This window comes from Nicotiana sylvestris, chromosome 4 (assembly GCF_000393655.2).
Source record: "Nicotiana sylvestris chromosome 4, ASM39365v2, whole genome shotgun sequence".
NCBI classification, from domain to species: domain Eukaryota; kingdom Viridiplantae; phylum Streptophyta; class Magnoliopsida; order Solanales; family Solanaceae; genus Nicotiana; species Nicotiana sylvestris.
In genome coordinates, this window is record NC_091060.1 from 101,600,205 (window position 1) to 101,624,090 (window position 23,886).

General features: G+C 36.5%; 3 long non-coding RNA genes across 4 annotated transcripts; 2 read left to right on the forward strand and 1 right to left on the reverse strand.

The window, feature by feature from the left end:
* The first annotated feature begins 2,086 nt into the window (after window positions 1–2,086).
* On the forward strand, window positions 2,087–3,332 carry LOC138889032 (uncharacterized). Its single transcript, XR_011406589.1, has 3 exons — window positions 2,087–2,248; window positions 2,348–2,393; window positions 2,920–3,332. It is a non-coding gene; the product is annotated as an uncharacterized lncRNA (long non-coding RNA).
* A 3,197-nt stretch (window positions 3,333–6,529) lies between these two features.
* On the forward strand, window positions 6,530–7,485 carry LOC138889033 (uncharacterized). Of its 2 annotated transcripts, none has more exons than XR_011406590.1 (3): window positions 6,530–6,685; window positions 6,809–7,021; window positions 7,127–7,485. It is a non-coding gene; the product is annotated as an uncharacterized lncRNA (long non-coding RNA). The 2 variants fall into 2 exon arrangements; XR_011406591.1 differs by having other exon boundaries at window positions 6,821–7,021.
* A 13,862-nt stretch (window positions 7,486–21,347) lies between these two features.
* On the reverse strand, window positions 21,348–22,607 carry LOC138889034 (uncharacterized). The gene is made up of 3 exons (XR_011406592.1): window positions 22,446–22,607; window positions 22,301–22,346; window positions 21,348–21,774 (listed from the first exon to the last, which is right to left on the reverse strand). It is a non-coding gene; the product is annotated as an uncharacterized lncRNA (long non-coding RNA).
* Between the last annotated feature and the right edge of the window lie 1,279 nt (window positions 22,608–23,886).

The window sequence follows — 23,886 nt, forward strand, 5'->3', positions numbered from 1 at the left end:
CATGCGATAAAATCGCCAAAATAAAGACTAGAATTACAAATTGAGCACCAAATCAATTAAAAATTTCAAGAAAAATTTGAAACTTATATTTTCACAACCGGACGTCCGAATCACGTCAAACCAACTCTATTTCTCACCAAATTTCACAGACAAATCATAAATATGGTATCGGACCTATACCGAATTCCGAAAAAAAAATATGGACCTGATATCTAAAAGTCAACTGTTGGTCAAACATTTCAAATTCATTAAGCCTTTAACTTTTAAATTTCTACAAAGTCCGATATCCCGGGCTAGGGACTTTTGAAGTCGATTCCGGGCAAACACTCAAGTCCCAAATCACCATACGGACCAACCGGGATCATCAAAATACTAATCCGGGTCTGTTTGCTCAAAACGCTGACTGAAGTCAACTCAAATGAAATTTTTAGGCAAATTTTTTATTTTTATTAGTTTTTAACATAAAAGATTTCTGAAAACTCGCCCGGGCTGCATACACAAATCGAGGAAGGATAAAATGAGATTTTTGAGGCATCAGAACACTGAATTTGGTTCTAAAACGTAAGATGTCCTATTGAGTCATCACAGATGAACGTGATCAAGGGGGGTTCCGCTACTGGTTCTTCGACGAGAGTACGCAGAACGGTCTCCTCAGCAGCTGGCCGCGATGTAGAAGGAGTTTCTTTTTGGGGAACTATTTTAGAAGTTTTCGCCATTTTATTTTAAAATAGAGGGGAAAAGAGGAAAAAGCGGAAGTTAAAGGAGTACACTTGATGGTTTGGGATGAAGACGAGCAAAAGTTCTCACAAAGATCTCAAAAATCCAGGATATAAGTGCCAGAAAGTATAAAGATTTTTAAGGAACAAGGGTATAATATTTGGATGTAAAGTGTGAATGAATAAATAAGGGGGTATTTATAGTTTTCAAATAACGGTTCGCATCCAAGAGCGGCCGACCGGCAATTGACAAGCATTTAATGCCATTAAGACGTGACTGATGACACATTTCATTCATGTTGTCGTTTCTGATGTGGCGTATCGAGGTGAGAATTAGAAGCTCATGTCGTTTCTCATCGTCTACTCTCCAAAAAATGAGGGAACTATCTATATACGGGTAAAACAATTCTCAAAGTGTATCCCGCTCTCTGACATGATAAGCCAGGCTCGAGATATGGTAACCGGGAACCTAGACCGATGTAGGGATCTCGTCCATTCTGAGTTCGGACCATAACACGCGCCTTCGAGGATATCAGGGACATGATTCGGATCAGTCCTGTCCTTAATTTACTTCGAGAATATTGTCAGGTAGTCAAGCTCGACAACCAGAAGGCCATGATATCCGTAACCGACCGAATATCATGGCGGAGATCTCGGCATATGTCGACCTGAGATCATCGATCAGTTAATTAGGGGATTTTTATCTTTTATAGAGTTGTACCTAATATAGGACTCCCCTACTATATAAAGGGAGGTCTGATTACTTGTAAAGTACATGGTAACACGTAGTCCAAAGTAGTATATTATTAATTTCTTTCTTTAAGCTCTTGTTCTTCTGTATCTTGATATCGATCCAGCTGCATCCATTTCAAGTGTGACTGACTTTGCAAGACTGTAACTGTTCAAGTTGTGTGGTTTAAATTTACTTTATCATTGTTCGTTTCAATTGCAATTCTAATTTATCGCTTTGTTGTGTCATTTTAATCCACGCATCCTTAAAACCACTTACAAATTTAATTGTTATCCGATTTCGAGGATAAATACAGTGCAGTGGCACTTACCAACAAATTAAATATTCCTCTCTCTAGCAAGGGTCCAAAATGCAAATCGCTAAAGATCCGACCTTTGTTTTATACTACTAATTTCAAAATATTTATTTCATTGTTAAATTTTGTGCCAATTCAAATATCTCCACAGCAATTGTTACGAGAGAGTATTCTCTTATGAGTTTGAAGAAATAGAGGAGTTAATATTTCTAATACAATAGAGGACTAAAAGCACATATTACTAAAGTTGGTAACAACTTACTAAAATACAAAAAACCCTAGAGCACCATTTCTCTCCTATATAAACTCATATATGCTTTATCATTCTCTCATCAATCACTTCTCAACCTGTGCGGCTATACATGAACACATCTCAAGATAATGATGAGGATGAGGATTTCAACGACGATGAAGACGTTGGAAGCCAATTCCACCTTGAATCCTGTAAAAGGTTTCATCCAAATTGAATCAATGAGTCACCAAATTGTTAGTTCTTTTCTTCATTAATAGCATTTGTATTTGTTTAATATTCTATTCTTTTATTCTTTAATTGGTTCTTACACTTATAACTGTCAATATGCTTAGGTAATGGAGCCTTGCTGCTTGAACGATCTCCCTTCCGGATATCATGGTATCTACAATCGGTTAAGTTTGTTTATAAATATTGTAACACATGAAAAAATAAAAATTGATGCCATAAAAAATCTTTTAAAATTCACTCTTCTTAATCTTTCAGATCCATAAAGCATTTTTTTCTTCTCCTAGAGTAAGTCGTCCATTCAGCATTAATTAATAAAAGGAATACAATCCCCTTTTTTCAGTTTGCAAAGAGTGGTTAAAATTATAATTTTATCAATTTGTTTGTTCAATTTTGGTACAATTATTATTTTAAGCCATCTTTATATACTGTAGTTTTGGAAAGAGTATCATGCTATGTCTAAACTTCAAACAGTTAGCTTTGAATGTTCGAATTTATGCACAGAATCTTTACGTTGGAGATTTTATTGTTCAAACATTAAGTATTTAGCTTTAAATGTTCGTGGACGTAGAGTACTTATCTATAATCTGTTTAAATCTTATGTTTCGATTTTAATATATGTATATCTGTATGGTTTTGTCAATTACGACACATTTTTTATGTTTTTCTTGCTCCGAAGCACATTTAGGTTTGATGTCCAATAGAGAAGGAGATCTCCATCCTGGCCTTTCTGTATCGAACTCATCATTGTAAGATTTATTAAGTTTGATGCACTTGCTTGAATTCCATTGATCAGTTGCAGCAGCAGCAACAACAAGAGCAGAACTAGAAAGATCAATAGCAACAGTAACAGTAACAGCAACGACAACAGCTACAACATTAAAGTAGCGAAGCAGCAGTAGTATACGAGAATTATATGGAATTACATGTATGTCTCACAGGAGCGGAGCTAAAGTACTATGTACTTTCCATAGAACTAGTAGTTTTTTTTATTAGATATATATTTGTGTTAGGAAATCCAGTAATTATGTAATAATATTTAATTGCGTAGCTAGAGAATATGTATCTATCTTATATCTTTGTTTTAGAGAACTCTAGTTTGTCTTAAAAGACAAAATAATATACTATATGGTTCATAATTTCATATAACTAACCCTTATGTTTAGTTTGTCGAGTTACAACAATAATCCTGTTAAACAACATCTCTTTATTTGGATTTCCCAACATGATGAGAATAAATAACGATCCAAAAATGGTAACACTCCACCTGTGTTTAACGACACCATACCATCTAAAGAGTAATTTACAAGTAGATGTGTGTTAATTACTATGTACACCTTATTAACCTATCTATATATTAAAGGGAAGATAGAAGTTTTAGTCTTTAGGTTGTTGCCTAAGCCTGATTTTAGTCCTTGTATTAGTGGACCAAGCACATTTAACCTTCAATTGGATAAATTGTACTCCCTCTGTTCCAGTTTATGTGAACCTATTTCTTTTTTGGTCCGTTCCAAAAAGAATGAACCTTTTCTAAATTTGGTAACAATTTAGCTTAAAGTTACAACTTTACCCTTAATAAGAAGCTTTTATAACTACACAAATACTCTGGGCCCCATTTGGACTTGTTTAGGACCACAAATTCCAAAAGTCTTCATTTTTTACTTAAACTTCGTGCCCAGCCAAACAAGTTCACATAAATTGGAACGGAGGGATCAGAGTACAATTTTTGTCCTTTAACCTAACTACTTGAAGTTAACATTGTTAACTTTTGATTCTTTTCTTAACTACTTCAATATACTACTTAGAGTTTATACCCCATTTGCATCTGCATATCTCTAACGCAGAAGACAAGAAATCTTGGCAAACAAAACATAAGAGTTATAAACCAGTAACTGAAGAACACAGATCTACCCCATATGGTGCACCTAGTATTGAAATTAAGAAAGAAAGCCAATTTGCAGTAACATTGCCAATAAAATAACACAAGCTGCATTTCTAGAAAGCTATTTTTTTTTTTTTTTTGAAGAATGTTCTTATTACTAATGCCATGTCCAGTGGAAGTAGGTACAGAAGTCACTCGTGTATTAACAAAAAGTGTTTTTTGGGAGAAGGTACTTTTTCCAGAAGTAGCCATAATGAGAATCCGATTCGCATCATTTCAAGTCCGTTTCTTAACAAATTTTACGGGCTCAACTTAAATACCATATAAGACCTGTACCGGGCTCCGAAACCAAAATATGGGCCCGATACCACCAAATTCTAATACATTCACATTTCCAAAAACTCCTAAAATTTCAGAGAACAATTTTCTTTAAAAATTCATTTCTAGGGCTTGGGACCTCGGAATTCAATTTCAGGCGTACGCTCAAATCCCATATTTTCCTATGAACCCTCCGGAACCGTCAAATCACCGGTCCGGATTCGCTAACCCAAAATGTTGACCGAAGTCAACTTAAATTCATTTTAAAAGCAAAATTTATCATTTTTCACAGATTTTCACATAACGGCTTTCCAGATACGCTTCCAGACAGCGCATGCAAATCGAGGTGAGACAGAAAGAGTTTTTTTAGGCCTCAGAACACAGATTTATTTCTAAAATAAGTGATGACTTTTTGGGTCATCACAATACCATATTGATTCCGAACCAATATAAAATTCCTGGTGTCGTTTACTTTTTCGCACTTATATTATATTATGTTACTTTACTGTTTATTGTGATAAACACTTGTTTAAATCGAAAGGACTAACAGTTCTATGTAGGCTGTCTCTGCATAAGTCGACTAGGTCTGAAGAGCAGTCGACTAGAAATTTAAAAAGGCTACAATTCACCCCCTCTTGTACTTTCATAATAAATTTGACAATGGAAGATATAGCATGTAACAGTAACTTCAATTAAGCCACATAAGAATAAACTCGATAATGGAAACTAGAGCATGAAATAACGACTACAATCTAAGAATATAAGAATGAATTGAATAACGAAAGATGTTAATAACAACTTCTAACTAAAAGCATTAAGTAACCTAAGAGTATAACCGGTCAATTTTGCCACATATAAGCGGGGTTCACACTCGTCACCTCATGTACACGTCTTTCACATAATTCAAACAATACTAACAGTGTTCCAGTTCAAAAAAGGGTTTGATAAACTTACCTCAAAAGTGAGAAGTAACTTGGGGCTCAACCAACAAAAGTGTTGTTAGTAACTTGGGGGTAGAAATTTATGAGAGAAGAGTTTTTGAGGTTTTCTTTTGCTAGAGAAGACGAAATTATAGGAGGTGGTTAAGAATATCTTCACAAGGGTGATATATATCACCTTAGATAACGATGAACAAAAGGTGGTTGTCCAAACTTTTTCTTCTTTGGATAAATACAAAAGGGTGGTTGCCCAAAACATTAACTATCAAATATATTTCATAACAATTTATCAAAATGATATTAAGTGTTAAACATAGCAACACCATGAAACTTCTTTGTACATATTAACACAATGTAGAGTAAGGAATTTTCCTATATCGTCAAATTAATGTTTAGGAAGTGTGAAGTAAAATCTATCCTAGCTAGTTATAAAGATGGTCAATTGAGATTGCAAATATTAGTCTAAAAACTTTGGGATGTTACAGAAGACCTCTAAACAACTCGGAATCACCTCAACTTTTGCACACAAGTTTCAAATGGCACAACTTTAGCGTATTTAATGGCCTAGGGTTAGGAGGTAACCATACTTAAACATAGTTCTAGCATTAGGGATAGATCTGGACGTAATTGTCTATCGTTTTTTATATATCAGGCATTGTATTCTCTAGATAATTCAAATCGAAGCAATTTGATGTCCATTTCGGGCATATATGACATGACTTATTAATATATTCACCTTTGTCATATATTTCATACATCACGCTAGATAGATATCATATTCATAAAATACGATTCATTTTCAAGATGCCTTGGTGGTGAAACGGTAGACACGCATGACTCAATCTCGTGCTAATAAAGGTGGAGGTTCGAGTCGTCACCTATAGATTTACGGGAATTCAATATTTTTTAAAAATAATATTACAAATATTATATATGGATGAGGACCACAATCCCACAAAAATAGAACTTTGACATTTGCATTAAAATAGTTAGTAAATCAGATCTTTTATGGAGTAAATCAGAGTATACTAAGTAAATCAGATTATGTTTTAGTAAAGTTTGTAACAACTTTTGACCATAGAGCCCAATTCCTCTCCTATATATAGAGATATACTTTACCACTCATCCTCATTCTCAACACAACTCAACCTATCTAGAACCTGCAGTGGAGATGAAGAGGACTACGACTAATGAAGAGAACGTCGGTGAGAATGACAATAACGAAGATGATGAAGACGATGACATCCAATTCCTTATGAGTCTTCTTCATGGATTCTTCAACATTGAATCAATGAGTCACCATGTTTGTAAGTTCCTCTCTCTTTGTTTGTGCTTTGGTTCTCATCATTGGTGTGTCGATCGATGTGCCCTTTTCCTTTATAAAATTCACACAAACACATGGAATCTAATGAATTATATTTATTGACTAGTTGTTTTCGTAGTGTGCATGTTTTGTGGTTTTGCTACAACAATAAAAGACGGTATGTTTGATTCACCTGGGAAAGCTACATCAATTTCCTTGTCTTCCTTTCTTCCAATGGTAGCCTTGAGCTTTCTCGTCTCTTGTTGCAAGCTTCGACCCATTGCATGTTGATCGTATTAATCCTTTAAAATACGATCAAAATTATTCGGGAGGTTCATTGGTAGGTAATTAAGCAACAATGAATTGTTTGTTTGTTATATTCATTGAGTGTTTGGAATAATATTCCACTCTACTTCTGACCCTCTATTATTCCTCTTCCTCTCAGGTCTTCCACTAGCTTTGGCTGACCAATCACAAGTTTGGGCACCTACAAAATCTCCCGGAGATGTACAAGTTACAGCTGAATCCTGAGCCTTCTTTGGGAGGAAGCATGAAAACTTCGAAGCAACCTTCATTTCTTGAATTGATCGCGAGGATAGAATACTTGGAAAGACAAGAACAACGACGACAGACCAACTTTAATGGGGGAGATATCGGAAGAATGAATTGATTTGTATAGGATGTACAAGATAAGGCTTTTTCTGGAAATTAGCTTCAGTATGTAAGGTGTAAAGTGGTAGTGTAATCTGAATTTCCATTTATTGTGTTGATTGTTTTAAGTGAATTCCCACATTTGCATATTCAGTTTTCATTTGACAGTACTTTACGATCCAAAGAGAGATTTATTGTAGACTCTTTTTTTTTTCGCACCTCTTTTACTATAGAATTCCCACATTAATTTGCAGTTTTCGTTCTTTGTTCTTATTTATTTTGCAGCCTTTTTAATGTTTAGGGCTATTGTTTAGTTAAGGAATTTAAAGACGTGGAAGGAACAAGTGTACGCATCAAATGATTGAAAGATAACTTTGCTACTGAAATTGAAGTAAAATTTCACAGATCTAAACTTCCCTTTTAGTTTATAAACTTATTTACTCAAAATACTTTTTTCTTTTACATTATCAATCCTTATATATATGGGATGAGATCATGGGAAATCTGGGGCATCCTTGCTCAGAAAGTTGCATCGTGTAATAGCAATTAGTTCTCCCAATGATAATGGTAGAGCCGGGAATAGGGGTTTAAAAATATACATAAGTACGCACGATGTACTTGTATTGGGAAAAAACTGAATTTATATTAAAGATGATGTGGCATGACACGTGGATTAGTTAAATGGTCAAAGCGCAGCAATTGACTAAGAGGCACGGATGGAGACAACCACGGGAAGAAGAATTTAAATAGGCACGAGACGACGTATAGATACGAGTCTCGTACCAATTTAAATTATTTACAGCCAACGGATTAGAAGGCATTGAAGGCAAAGATCTGATGACAGAAAGGAGTCTAAATTCATTATTAAATACTTGATACGTTACAAAATTGGTATTTAATAGGAATGATTGTATAACGGCTTATTTAATGTCATTTATTACTCATGATTATATCATTAAAGCTGAGACTTCATTCCTTTACTTAGAATTATCTATAAAAGGAAGAAGTATCATCATTTGTAATGACACGGAATACTATTGAGAATTTATTGAAATACACATCTATTTGTTTTTTTTACCATCGTTCTCAAAAGTATTTTATTTTTGTCTCTTGATTATCAGTAACCCGAATTTCTTTTTAGCTTTGACCAAAAACTCAGATTTTTGGTTAAACAAATTGGTTCCGTTACCGGGAATCTGATAATATTTCCTTTTAAGCCATATCTTATCTATTGTCGTCACCATGTCAAACAATAACGCCGACAACAACAGTAACAACACATTGGGAAACCATGAGAATCAAATACATCAAAATCAAGATATCGTGGTTCCCTCTCCTTTAAATTCACCACGTCAATCTCGTGAAGGCACTCCTGTTACTGAATCCCGTGCTGATCAACAAGAGCAATCTGAACATTTTGAAGGAGTTACAACTGAAGCTTTGCAAAAGCTAATCGATGCACAAGTCGGCAAAGCTCTTCAGGCACTTGTTAGTCGATTGCCTGCTGCGCCACCTACGCCAACTCCTAATAATAATACATTGGAGAACCCCCGTTCTGGTCTTGATAATTCTGGAAACGGAGCAACCCCCAGTGAACCACAAGAAGGGGGACCAGGTAATTTAAATAATTCGTATTTGCAAAATTTAGTACTAACCTTGCAGAAACAGCTTAAGGAACAAAATGAGCGTATTGAACAAATCCCTGGAGTTCCACCTGTAATAAAAGGAGTAGACATGGACAAATACTCACAACAACCATGGAAGCCTAGTGCTGCTCCCCTTCCAATTCCGAAAAAGTTCAAAATGCCTGACATCCCGAAATATGATGGTACTACAGACCCACGTGACCACGTGACTGCATTTACAACCGGCGTAAAAGGCAACGACTTGACCAAACAAGAAATTGAATCAGTATTGGTCAAGAAATTTGGAGAAACACTCACCAAGGGTGCATTAACCTGGTATTCTCTTTTATCTGAAAATTCTATTAATTCTTTTGCTGAGCTTGCAGATTCTTTTATTAAAGCACATTCGGGAGCACAAAAGGTTGAGAAAAGGATGGAAGATATTTTCAAAATCAAACAAGGGGATTCAGAGTTGCTTAGAAACTTCGTTGATAGATTCCAGCGTGAAAGAATTACTCTACCTCGTGTGCCTGACAATTGGACTGCTATAGCTTTTGCAAGTAATTTAAATGACAAAAGTTCTGAAGCCACGAGACGACACAAAGAAAATCTTCTAGAATTTCCTGCAACCACATGGAATGATGTTTATAACAGGTATAGCACAATGCTGCGAATCGAAGAAGATACCGTACCTAAGCTCCATCATGAAGAAAGGGGCGGTACCCGAAGGTCAAAAACCGAAAAAAGATCAGGTAAAAACAGGTACGATCCATATATGGGACCCGCAGGAAGGGGCCCACGGTCGAAACAAGATAGCCAGCAATATGATCAAAAATTGAGGAACCGGGATTCTGGCTCTTCTTCAAAGTTCAGGAATGATCGGAACAGACAAGAATCACGAGATGATAACAAAAGTTTAAAGGCACGATTCGGTGGATATAATTTTAATGTCTCTACCTCCGAGCTCATAGCTGTTTTAAGAAGCATGGGAGACAAGGTACGGTGGCCAAAAGAGATGCGGTCAAATCCAAGTAGACGCAATCCGGATCATTGGTGCGAATTTCACAACGAACACGGGCACAAAACTTCAGAATGTAGATTCCTGCAGAGTGAAGTGGATCATTTATTGAAGCAAGGATACCTCACTGAGTTATTTAGTGAGAAAGGAAAACAAGCTTATATGAAAAACAGACAAGAGCCACCACAACCTCCTTCACCCAAGAGGATAGTGAATGTCATAAGCGGGGGAGAAGATATTCATGGCGTAACCTACACAGCCTCCAACAAGGTTTCTAAGGTAACGATTACACACGAGAAATGGGTGCGGCAGGTCCTTGAAAATGAAAGTATTTCGTTCGATGACGCAGATACCGAAGGAGTGACAACTCCACGTAATGACGCACTGGTAATATCTTTACTTGTACATGATACTAATGTAAAACGAGTTTTGATTGATCCAGGGAGTTCTGTAAATATTATATTACAAAGGGTACTGTGGGAAATGCAAGCTGAATACAAAATGATACCCAAGGCGCACACCTTGTCAGGCTTCGACAATTCAAGTGTAGTAACAAAAGGTGAGGTAATACTAACAACTTTTGCTATGGGTGTTGTGAAGGAAACTAAATTTCAGGTAGTTGATATGGAAATGGCCTACAATATGATCATGGGAAGACCATGGATACACGATATGGATGTTGTCCCATCAACCCTACATCAGGTTATTAAACTCCCATCACCATGGGGAATTTGCCAAATTCGTGGGGATCAGCAGATGGCTAGAAGTGTCAACGCTGTAACAAGTACGAGCGCCGTAAATAAAGCAAAATAGCAATTACAGGAAACAGTTAAAGGTAAAAAAGATCAAACTTCAACTGAACAAGAGAAAACAGATTTGGACTCAAGGCCTGACACAATTCAAGAACCTGAACAGAATGAAAGCATCAAAACGATGATTGAAGAGCTTGAGAAAGTGATGTTATTTGATCAATGGCCTGAACGGAAGGTTTATATCGGGGATAATTTAAACACGAACATGCGAGGTATGATAATTGAATTTTTAAAAGCTAACTTAGATTGCTTTGCTTGGTCCCACGCTGATATGACAGGGATACCACCAAATGTGATGACTCACAAACTCAACGAGGACCCTTCTTTCACACCAATAAAGCAAAAGAAACGGAAACAAGGTGCTTTCAAGAACCAGGTGATTCAGGATGAAGTCCAAAAATTATTAAAAATCGGATCAATCCGTGAGGTAAAATATCCTACTTGGTTAGCTAACACGGTGGTTGTACCCAAGAAAAATGGTAAGTGGCGTGTTTGTGTAGATTATACCGATTTAAATAAAGCCTGTCCAAAAGATTCCTTTCCCTTACCGCATATAGACCAACTAATTGATGCAACCGCAGGTCATGAACTTTTAAGTTTTTTAGATGCATACTCGGGATATAATCAAATTAAAATGGATCCTGGTGATGAAGAAAAAACTTCTTTCATCACAGACAGGGGGACTTACTGTTATAAAGTAATGCCCTTTGGTCTCAAAAATGCTGGGGCAACCTATCAAAGGTTGGTCACCAAAATGTTCCAAGAACATTTAGGGAAAACAATGGAGGTATATATAGACGATATGCTCGTCAAAACCCAGCAATCTCATGATCATATTTCTCATCTATCTGTTACTTTTGAAATTTTGCGAAAATTTAATATGAAACTCAACCCAGAAAAATGTGCATTTGGAGTTGCATCAGGTAAGTTTTTGGGTTTTCTTGTTTCTAATCGTGGTATTGAAGTGAATCCTTCTCAGATCAAAGCAATAGAAGAAATCCCTGATATCCTTACTAATAAAAAGGAAGTACAAAGATTAACGGGAAGAATTGCAGCTTTGGGGAGATTTATTTCCAAATCCTCAGAAAGGTGTTTTAAGTTTTTCTCTGCACTTAAAAAGCAAGATCATTTTGAATGGAATGAAGATTGTCAACAAGCCCTTAGAAATTTGAAAGCTTATTTGTCAAAACCACCGTTGTTGGCAAAACCAAAGGTGGGGGAAAAACTTCTCATTTATCTGGCTGTATCTGAAGTCGCAGTAAGTGCTGTTTTAGTCCGCGAGGACCAAGGTAAACAATCTCCTATTTATTATGTAAGTAAGTCCTTATTGGAAGCTGAGACACGATACCCACAGCTAGAAAAATTAGCATTAGCTTTGATCATGGCATCTAGAAAGTTAAGACCTTATTTTCAATGTCATCCCATTGTTGTAGTTACTGCTTTTCCGCTTCGAAATATTTTGCATAAACACGAACTTTCAGGAAGATTAGCAAAATGGGCTATAGAACTAAGTGAGTATGAAGTTATTTATCAACCCAGGACCGCTATAAAGTCTCAAGTACTAGCTGATTTCGTGGCTGATTTTAGCCAGGGGATGCATTTAGAAGCAGAAAAAGAATTACTAGTTTTTAATGGTGCGAACTCGGGGACTTGGGTTTTATACACTGACGGTTCATCTAATGTAAAAGGGGCAGGCCTAGGAATAGTCCTCGTACCACCTGCGGGTGAGACCATTAGACAGGCTATAAAATGTCATTCTATAACTAACAATGAAGCAAAGTATGAGGCTGTAATTGCAGGTTTAGAATTGGCACGAGAACTTGGCATAACACAGATTATAATCAAGAGTGATTCTCAACTCGTGGTTAATCAGATGCTGGGGACTTATACAGCCAGATAGTCACGAATGCAAGAATACCTCGCAAAGGTACGTGAGTTAATAAAGCAATTCCAAACTTGGAAAGTAGTGTAGATCCCAAGAGATGAGAATGTATAGGCAGATGCTTTAGCAAACCTTGCATCCGCAGCAGACGTGGCAAATAATACAGATGCTTCAGTCATACATCTATTTCATTCCGTTCTTGAATCTGATAAAAACGAGGTAAATTTTAATCATCTAACATGGGATTGGAGAAATGAAATTGTTGCCTTTTTACAGCACGGAACCGTGCCTAATGACAAAGGAAAGGCTTACGCGCTTCGCAAAAAAGCTGCACGATATTGTTTATATCAAGGAAATCTTTATCGAAAGATGGTCGGCGGACCACTAGCAAGGTGTCTCGGACCCTCTCAAACCGAATATGTCATGAGAGAAGTACATGAAGGACATTGTGGGAATCACGCAGGAGGACGGTCACTGGTAAGAACGCTAATTCGCACAGGATATTATTGGCCTATGATGGAAGAAGAGGCCACCAGTTTCGTGTCCAAATGTGATAAATGTCAAAGGTACGACAATAATATGCACAGACCAGCTGAGATACTACATCCTGTTTTAGCCCCATGGCCCTTTATGAAATGGGGAATGGATATCGTAGGTCCACTTCCACAAGCAAAAGCTCAGGTAAAATTTCTACTTGTACTTACAGATTATTTCACTAAATGGGTAGAAGCAGGGGCATTTAAATAGGTACGAGAAAAAGAATTTAAAGACTTCATATGGCGAAATATAATATGCCGCTTTGGAGTACCAAAGGAGATCGTGTGTGACAATGGACCACAATTCATTGGAGCTCAAGTTACAGAATTTCTTCGAAGTTGGCAGATCAAAAGAATAACGTCTACGCCATATCATCCAGTGGGGAATGGACAAGCAGAATCAACTAACAAAGTTATTATCAATAACTTGAAAAAGAGGTTACAAGATTCAAAAGGTAATTGGCCTGAGGTGTTACCTGGAGTACTATGGGCTTATCGTACAACGACCAAAACAGGCACTGGAGAAACACCATTTTCGATGGTTTATGGTACAAAAGCCTTAATTCCAGTTGAAATAGGTGAGTCAAGCACACGATACGATCAGGCAACGGAGGAATCTAATAATGAAGAGATGCGGGTTAGCCTAGATTTACTTGAAGGAAGAAGAGACGCTGCTTTGATAAGGATGGCAACACAAAAGCAAGTAATAGAACGATATTACAATAGGAAAGCACGCCTCAGATTTTTCAAAATTGGGGACTTCGTGCCTAAAAAGGTGTTCCAATCTGCAAAAGCTGCTAACTCAGGAAAGCTAAGTCCAACATGGGAAGGACCATACAAAGTCCGTGGCATTGCAGGAAAAGGAGCATACCAGTTGGAAACAATGGATGGTAAAGTTTTACCCTCACATTGGAATGCTGTCCACTTAAAAAGATACTACTTTTGAGAAAGTACCTACGGTCAGGTATCATCGTGTTAAAATTTCTCTCTTGGTTTATTAATATTTTACTAACGATTTTAGATGCTAGGCAAAATATCCTAACTCGTGCCAAATGATGAGTCACAACCTGCAAGGCAAAATGGAGTATTCTTAAATTCCTAGCCCAGGGTTACAATTAATCTGATGGAAATACACACGAGTTAGGCAGTCTTCATCTATAATCGCACCGTCGAGTCCCGTATATCTTTCTGTTTCAGGAAAAGGGCCAAAGTAAAAGAAATAAACAAGTGCTCGAGGCTTCATACTTCACCGCTCAAACACTTGGGGGACTACATATTATACACAGATATGTGTAGAGAAACAGATACGCAGATACGAATATCGAACGATGGAAGTCAAGTGTTGAGAAAAAATTATGAAGTCTTCAGCATTCATGAGAACAACAGAGTCATCTTTCAAACTCATAAACAAAGTCACCTCTCAAACCCTTCTTAATATGTAAAGATAGGGTCATGACTATGTACTAAAACAGGTTATGAAGAAAAACCTTGTTTATTTTATGTTATTCACAAATCTGTTACAAGAAAAACAGTTACGAGAAAGTTGTAGATGTATTGTAATACATGTAACAGTCAAACACTTGTTAAAAGTTTATAAAAAAAACTTGCCAAAGTTGTTTCATACAAAATATATGTATTCCTATTTCTTTCATCGTATTATAACACCATTATGAAGTTGAGACGTCTTCTTCATTAAGTGTCGATAAAATAAAAGGCCCTCTTTTATAAGCCTCATGTTAATAAGTCATGAGAAGAATCATAAAGCATTTTCAAAGGATAAAAATGCTAAACTATTCTATAAGTCCTAAATAAGTAAGCAAAAGGCAAGAATAGAACACATTAAAGTACTAACGAAACTTTTTAATATAATTAAAAAGATTAAGTAGAAACTTAGTCAATAAAGGTTTATACAAGTGCCCCATTATGATAACTGGGGACTTTCACCAAAAAATCCCTTAAAAACTAAGGGATAAAACCATCATCCAATTGAAGGGGTTAGCACATCCGAAGTGGCAATATTAATTTCACTTTCAGCCACAGGCTCGGTGGCAACTTCTGAAGAAGCGGCAACATGAACGGTTTTAGCTGAAGCAGAAATTGTATTCCCAATTGCTGCAGTATTCATTTTTTCATTTAAAAGTTCTTCTGTTCCAGGAACTTCAAGTGCAGGAGAAGGAGTATCAGTAGACTGTTGGCTTTTCTCGATGGTATCTACGACTTTGGCCAGTTCAGACTGCAAGTCAAAACCTTCTTGAGCAGCTTCCGTCAAAGCATCACGACGAGATTTCAGGAAAGCCCAACTCACCTCTATGTTAAAATTTTCCTCTAGAAGTCCATATTCCTTTTCCCACATAGCAAGATCGTTTTTTAAGATTTGATATTCAGCTAAATGGGAATCAAGGGAAGCTTCAAGAGAAGCATGAGAACTCTTCAAGGCATGAATCTCGTCAGAAGAAGTCTGTAAGTCAGCCTGAGCTTGAGTCAAGCTTTGCACTAACTCTCCTGCATATTCTTCCTTCCTAGCCAAAAGTGCCTTCAGCTCCCTAACTTCTTCACTAGCCCTGGATAATTGTTCTGACAAAGAGCATTCCAAAAGCTCTTTGTCTCTTTTCAATTGGCTTGAAGAGGCTTTGACAGTTGTCAGTTCAGAAGTTAAACCACGGTTTTGCTGCTCCAGGAGATTTTTATCTTCTTGCAACTCCTCTATGGTCCCTTGAGCATTATCGAACTGCTCCTTCCAATTGGTTGCTTCAAGCTGGGCTCCCCTAGCTATTTCTTCGGCCTCGTGGACAGTCTTTTCAGACTCACAAGCTTTTCTTTCCAGTAGGGAAATTCTTCCCATTAATTCCGTGCCAATAAGGTTAGCCTACAGAGATAAGTCATAGAAGTGAGAGATTGAAGATAATTAAAAAAAAAACTTCTTGGTAAAAATACCTTCAAAGTAGAATGAACTACGTCATTCATCAGAGTTAAGAAGCTATGGCTCTCCATCTTCTTCTTCTCGATATCTCCAATTAGAGGTTCGAGCCAAACATCGGCTCTACCGGTCTTCCTCAAGAGGCTATGATTGGCAGGAACCTCCAAAGTAACACTTCTCATAGTCATACTTCCACTGCTAGAACCTGTCTCTGTATGATGAACAGGGGGAAGAGGAGCAATGGAAGGAATGGAAGGAAAAGATGTAGAAACCAACATAGGAGCTGAAGCAGGTGCGGTAGAAATAGCGAAGGGAACAGATATAGGAACGGTAAAAACTGGCAAAATAACGGAAGTCGTCAAAACTGGTAAAGAAATACTTACGGTTGGCAGAGGAATGGAGGAAATAGGAACAAATGAGGAAAGAGGAGCTTCATCAAAAACAGGGCCGAGCTCGCCACTCCCGAAACCACTGTCAAAAAGATGCTGAATTGACTCATTATTATCTCTTGGTTCGGCATCCTCGTCAGAATGAATCAAAACAGGCTCGGTGGTGGAGGTTCAAGCAGGAGTGTTTTCAATTTCATCATCAATGATTATTCGTCTCCTGACCCTTGGCCTGGTAATTAGGGAGGTACCCTCCTCTTCTTCTTCTTCAGAACTTTCCTTTGTAACTTTCCTTTTAGGCAGCAAGGCTCGAGCCTTATCCAAATCAAGAGCAGCATTCGCAGACATGCGAATGGCCATAACTACTTCAGCCGTCATTCCTCTAATGCCAAATCCTGATTAAAGGATGGATATACATGATTAAAGTTGAGGAAAAAGTGCTTAACATGTAAAAAAATTTATAAAAAGGGGGATACCATGTGTTTTGACCTTCCAACCATGTAAGGAAGAAATTGATTTCCAAGTTCTCTGCTCCCTTGAAGCAATTTTCAAAAGTGAGTCTACCCAACCACGGAAGTTGGGAATAGGTTCCACATCTCCCATGGTTGCTACAAAAAACCAAGAAGGGACGAGGTTAAAAACAACTTTCTTTTGAAATTCTCAAAAGTAGGTACGGTAAATAAAAGGAAACCTACGTTCAAAATTCCACTTCTCAGGGAAGGGAATATTTGTTTCGCCAATCAAGTCAACCGTACGAATATCAACGTAACGGGTATACCATCCACGATCTTTGTCATCCTCAAGATTTACCAAAACTTTTTTGCTCCTTGCAGTTAAGGTAAAAACCCCATGGCGTATTAAGTTAGGATGGTATAGATGAATGAGGTGAGAAAAGGTGAAATTGACATTGGCCTTGGAAGATAAATATCTCAAACAAGCCACTGTTCTCCACACTAATGGACCAATTTGGGCCAAACAAATTGTAAAGAAACGACAAAAATCGAGGATAACTGGGTCAATCGGAGGATTAAAACCTAAAGTGAAGGGGTAAGTGTAAACAGAAGAATACCCACTTCTAAAAGAGGAAATTCTTTGATTTGGGGAAGGAATTGACATTCGGAGACTATCCTTCCAGTTACAATCTCTTCTTATGGTGGGGATTGTAAGCTCGGTTACTATTGTTGGGTAAGTATCGGCTCTTTCTAAATTTTAATTTGTTTTTGAAGAGACGTTTTGTCACTTTCAAAAGACAAATCGCTGGGAACTATATCATCAACTGAGGGTTCTTGAGAAGAATCAAGAATTTCCCTACTTTTAGAAGAAGGGGCTTTTGGGATAGAACTCCTTGAAGAAGAACCAGAGGAGCCGCCTCGCGTAGATTCTAACCCTGTTCGAATCCTACCTCCTCCGCCTCTTCTGTGTCTAATAGGGGCGTTGGGGAATTGATCTAGAATTGGAACTTTTTTACGGTTAGGGTTTGAAGAAGACATTGTTAAGAAGGAAGTATGTGCTGAAGATTTGTGAAGAAGGCAAAGGAAGAAGAAGTTATGTGTAAAATGGGAACCGTCAACCTTAGAAGTGTAATGATGAAAAACCTATAAAAAAGGCAGCTATCACTTCGTAAATAGTGAGAATGAAGAAGTCTCGAAAAAGGGTATGAATAGCGGAATCAATTAGAAAATGATACATGGGCAGAACATTAAATGGAAAAGACTGCTGAGGCGTTAATACTGTCATGAGCATTAATTGTGGCAAAAATTCCTTTTACATGAAGATCCACTTCTCAATTATTTAATTGACAAAAAAATGGAAAGTGGGGGGACTATCTGTATTGGGAAAAAACTGAATTTATATTAAAGATGATGTGGCATGACACGTGGATTAGTTAAATGGTCAAAGCGCAACAATTGACTAAGAGGCACGGATGGAGACAGCCACGGGAAGAAGAATTTAAATAGGCACGAGACGACGTATAGATACGAGTCTCGTACCAATTTAAATTATTTACAGCCAACGGATTAGAAGGCATTGAAGGCAAAGATCTGATGACAGAAAGGAGTCCAAATTCATTATTAAATACTTGAATACGTTACAAAATTGGTATTTAATAGGAATGATTGTATAACGGCTTATTTAATGTCATTTATTACTCATGATTATATCATTAAAGCTGAGGCTTCATTCCTTTACCTAGAATTATCTATAAAAGGAAGAAGTATCATCATTTGTAAGGACACGGAATACTATTGAGAATTTATTGAAATACACATCTATTTGCTTCTTTACCATCGTTCTCAAAAGTATTTTATTTTTGTCTCCTGATTATCAGTAACCCGAATTTCTTTTTAGCTTTGACCAAAGACTCAGATTTTTGGTTAAACAAATTGGTTCCGTTACCGGGAATCTGATAATCTTTCCTTTTAAGCTATATCTTATCTATTGTCGTCACCATGTCAAACAACAACGCCGACAACAATAGTAATAACACATTGGGAAACCATGAGAATCAAATACATCAAAATCAAGATAACGTGGTTCCCTCTCCTCTAAATTCACCACGTCAATCTCGTGAAGGCACTCCTGTTACTGAATCCCGTGCTGATCAACAAGAGCAATCTGAACATTTTGAAGGAGTTACAACTGAAGCTTTGCAAAAGCTAATTGATGCACAGGTCGGCAAAGCTCTTCAGGCACTTGTTAGTCGATTGCCTGCTGCGCCACCTACACCAACTCCTAATAATAATACATTGGAGAACCCCCGTTCTGGTCTTGATAATTCTGGAAACGGAGCAACCCCCAGTGAACCACAAGAAGGGGGACCAGGTAATTTAAATAATTCGTATTTGCAAAATTTAGTACTAACCTTGCAGAAACAGCTTAAGGAACAAAATGAGCGTATTGAACAAATCCCTGGAGTTCCACCTGTAATAAAAGGAGTAGACATGGACAAATACTCACAACAACCATGGAAGCCTAGTGCTGCTCCCCTTCCAATTCCGAAAAAGTTCAAAATGCCTGACATCCCGAAATATGATGGTACTACAGACCCACATAGAATACATCGGGATACATTAAAATACAATAAAAAAAAGACAGTGAATACAATGAAATACATGGAATACAACGAGATACACTGAATTACACTGAAAAAAAGACAATAATTTTAGTTATGTGCCCCAATGAAACAACCCAATTAGCTGAATACAGGAAGTCGATGATTCTAGAATCTAGATTGCATTCCGAAGTCTGACGACGACTCTCTCTCTCAACTGTTAAAAAATTCTAGTCTGAATGAATATATAAAAGGATTGTGAAAAAATGGCATTTTTGAGGTGAATTGTGACTGCAAAAACAACCGACATTGCTGCTGTTATTCCATCTGCTGCTTTTGCTGTTTTAGCAAATTTCCTCTTCCCCCCTTCTTCTTCGTACTTCGGACGCCTTTCAAAGAATCTAAAATTTGGCTCAATACTTAAGCAAAGATTGTTTCCCTTCCCCCGTCGGAAATTTTAATGAGATGGGGACGGGAATGAGATGTATCAAAGTAGAGAGAAAAAAAAAAGTGTAACAAATTAGCGTATTTAATGGCTTAGGGTTAGGAGTTAACCATATTTAAATATTTTGCTACAAATCTTAAAAGGTATCTATATAACATAATTTTATTAAATGATATTTATTTAAAATAAATAAGGTGTTAACCATTGCTATAGGAGGTAAAAATTCCATCATTAAATGGCATCGGTCATGAGATACCAAATTAATAGTATGTTTGGCCAAGTTTCTTCAAGTTAAAAGCACTTTTCTATTTCTATAAAAGTAATTTTTTTTAAAGCTGAAGTGTTTGGCCAAGCCTTTAGAGAAAAAAAATACTTTTGACTAGAACCACAAGTAATTTTGAAGAAGCAAAAAAAGTACCTTCTCCCTAAAAATACTTTTTGTTAATACAAAAAAAGTGACTTTTTGTTATTTTATTGGCAATGTTACTGCAAAATTGGCTTTCTTTCTTAATTTCAATACTAGGTGCACCATATGGGGTAGATCTGTGTTCTTCAGTTACTGGTTGATAACTCTTATGTTTTGTTTGCCAAGATTTCATGTCTTCTGCGTTAGAGATATGCAGATGCAAATGGGGTATAAACTCTAACTAGTATATTGATGTAGTTAAGAAAAGAATCAAAATTTAACAATGTTAACTTCAAGTAGTTAGGTTAAAGGACAAAAATTGTACTCCGATCCCTCCGTTCCAATTTATGTGAACTTGTTTGATTGGGCACGAAATTTAAGTAAAAATGAAGACTTTTGGAATTTGTGGTTCTAAACAAGTCCAAATGGGGCCCAAAGTATTTGTGTGGTTATAAAAGCTTCTCATTAAGGGTAAAGTTGTAACTTTAAGTTAAATTGTTACCAAATTTAGAAAGGGTTCATTCTTTTTGGAACGGACCAAAAAAAAAAATAGGTTCACATAAACTGGAACAGAGGGAGTACAATTTATCCAATTGAAGGTTAAATGTGCTTGGTCCACTAATACAAGGACTAAAATCAGGCTTAGGCAACAACCTAAAGACTAAAACTTCTATCTTCCCTTTAATATATAGATAGGTTAATAAGGTGTACATAGTAATTAACACACATCTACTTGTAAATTACTCTTTAGATGGTATGGTGTCGTTAAACACAGGTGGAGTGTTACCATTTTTGGATCGTTATTTATTCTCATCATGTTGGGAAATCCAAATAAAGAGATGTTGTTTAACAGGATTATTGTTGTAACTCGACAAACTAAACATAAGGGTTAGTTATATGAAATTATGAACCATATAGTATATTATTTTGTCTTTTAAGACAAACTAGAGTTCTCTAAAACAAAGATATAAGATAGATACATATTCTCTAGCTACGCAATTAAATATTATTACATAATTACTGGATTTCCTAACACAAATATATATCTAATAAAAAAAACTACTAGTTCTATGGAAAGTACATAGTACTTTAGCTCCGCTCCTGTGAGACATACATGTAATTCCATATAATTCTCGTATACTACTGCTGCTTCGCTACTTTAATGTTGTAGCTGTTGTCGTTGCTGTTACTGTTACTGTTGCTATTGATCTTTCTAGTTCTGCTCTTGTTGTTGCTGCTGCTGCAACTGATCAATGGAATTCAAGCAAGTGCATCAAACCTAATAAATCTTACAATGATGAGTTCGATACAGAAAGGCCAGGATGGAGATCTCCTTCTCTATTGGACATCAAACCTAAATGTGCTTCGGAGCAAGAAAAACATAAAAAATGTGTCGTAATTGACAAAACCATACAGATATACATATATTAAAATCGAAACATAAGATTTAAACAGATTATAGATAAGTACTCTACGTCCACGAACATTTAAAGCTAAATACTTAATGTTTGAACAATAAAATCTCCAACGTAAAGATTCTGTGCATAAATTCGAACATTCAAAGCTAACTGTTTGAAGTTTAGACATAGCATGATACTCTTTCCAAAACTACAGTATATAAAGATGGCTTAAAATAATAATTGTACCAAAATTGAACAAACAAATTGATAAAATTATAATTTTAACCACTCTTTGCAAACTGAAAAAAGGGGATTGTATTCCTTTTATTAATTAATGCTGAATGGACGACTTACTCTAGGAGAAGAAAAAAATGCTTTATGGATCTGAAAGATTAAGAAGAGTGAATTTTAAAAGATTTTTTATGGCATCAATTTTTATTTTTTCATGTGTTACAATATTTATAAACAAACTTAACCGATTGTAGATACCATGATATCCGGAAGGGAGATCGTTCAAGCAGCAAGGCTCCATTACCTAAGCATATTGACAGTTATAAGTGTAAGAACCAATTAAAGAATAAAAGAATAGAATATTAAACAAATACAAATGCTATTAATGAAGAAAAGAACTAACAATTTGGTGACTCATTGATTCAATTTGGATGAAACCTTTTACAGGATTCAAGGTGGAATTGGCTTCCAACGTCTTCATCGTCGTTGAAATCCTCATCCTCATCATTATCTTGAGATGTGTTCATGTATAGCCGCACAGGTTGAGAAGTGATTGATGAGAGAATGATAAAGCATATATGAGTTTATATAGGAGAGAAATGGTGCTCTAGGGTTTTTTGTATTTTAGTAAGTTGTTACCAACTTTAGTAATATGTGCTTTTAGTCCTCTATTGTATTAGAAATATTAACTCCTCTATTTCTTCAAACTCATAAGAGAATACTCTCTCGTAACAATTGCTGTGGAGATATTTGAATTGGCACAAAATTTAACAATGAAATAAATATTTTGAAATTAGTAGTATAAAACAAAGGTCGGATCTTTAGCGATTTGCATTTTGGACCCTTGCTAGAGAGAGGAATATTTAATTTGTTGGTAAGTGCCACTGCACTGTATTTATCCTCGAAATCGGATAACAATTAAATTTGTAAGTGGTTTTAAGGATGCGTGGATTAAAATGACACAACAAAGCGATAAATTAGAATTGCAATTGAAACGAACAATGATAAAGTAAATTTAAACCACACAACTTGAACAGTTACAGTCTTGCAAAGTCAGTCACACTTGAAATGGATGCAGCTGGATCGATATCAAGATATAGAAGAATAGGAGCTTAAAGAAAGAAATTAATAATATACTACTTTGGATTGCGTGTTACCATGTACTTTACAAGTAATCAGACCTCCCTTTATATAGTAGGGGAGTCCTATATTAGGTACAACTCTATAAAAGATAAAAATCCCCTAATTAACTGATCGATGATCTCAGGTCGACATATGCCGAGATCTCCGCCATGATATTCGGTCGGTTACGGATATCATGGCCTTCTGGTTGTCGAGCTTGACTACCTGACAATATTCTCGAAGTAAATTAAGGAGAGGACTGATCCGAATCATGTCCCTGATATCCTCGAAGGCGCGTGTTATGGTCCGAACTCAGAATGGACGAGATCCCTACATCGGTCTAGGTTCCCGGTTACCATATCTCGAGCCTGGCTTATCATGTCAGAGAGCGGGATACACTTTGAGAATTGTTTTACCCGTATATAGATAGTTCCCTCATTTTTTGGAGAGTAGACGATGAGAAACGACATGAGCTTCTAATTCTCACCTCGATACGCCACATCAGAAACGACAACATGAATGAAATGTGTCATCAGTCACGTCTTAATGGCATTAAATGCTTGTCAATTGCCGGTCGGCCGCTCTTGGATGCGAACCGTTATTTGAAAACTATAAATACCCCCTTCTTTATTCATTCACACTTTACATCCAAATATTATACCCTTGTTCCTTAAAAATCTTTATACTTTCTGGCACTTATATCCTGGATTTTTGAGATCTTT